General features: G+C 48.3%; 1 long non-coding RNA gene across 1 annotated transcript in view; it reads right to left on the bottom strand.

Moving 5' to 3' along the window:
- The window catches only part of LOC108801268, a 4,060-nt gene extending 3,955 nt beyond the window's left edge, over positions 1–105 (bottom strand). Inside the window, exon 1 of the long non-coding RNA XR_001942141.1 lies at positions 94–105. This is a non-coding gene — a long non-coding RNA (uncharacterized LOC108801268). The remainder of the gene's footprint in view (positions 1–93) is intronic.
- Positions 106–447: the final 342 nt, after the last annotated feature.

Here is a 447-nt window from a genome sequence, read left to right as displayed (position 1 = left end):
CCCCCACCGGCTATTAATATGGAGTTGGCCCCCCATGGCAATAAATATGAAGCCATATCATCCAAAAACAATATTTTGCAAAGAAAGTTGCACTGGGGGGCCCCCTTTTCTCCTGGGCCCTGGTGCAGTTACCTCCTTTGCACTCTCCTATCTACATGCCAACAAGTCTATGTCATCTGAACGTTCAGAACTCACTTTACTCGGCGAGCTCCATACAAATACATAGAAGTTCAATGTGCTTTCCAGTCTCCTTCCAGCTAGCAGAAACTCCGGGAATGTTCCAGAAGGTGGCACTGCAGACTATTCTTACAAAAGGCCCGGAGACGCTGCAGGGTCATTGTGCTGTAGCATGGCAGGCAGGGCCACGGTGACATGCTGCAGCTTTCATAAACACCTCCAGCAAAGCAAAGAGCAACCGGGAGGATTTTTATTGACATCAAACAATCA

Source organism: Nanorana parkeri, unplaced genomic scaffold (genome assembly GCF_000935625.1).
Source record: "Nanorana parkeri isolate BGI_ZX_2015 unplaced genomic scaffold, ASM93562v1 scaffold2271, whole genome shotgun sequence".
Classification (NCBI taxonomy): domain Eukaryota; kingdom Metazoa; phylum Chordata; class Amphibia; order Anura; family Dicroglossidae; genus Nanorana; species Nanorana parkeri.
Note: the sequence above shows the minus strand (reverse complement) of the source record. Positions and strands in the feature narration are given on the sequence as shown.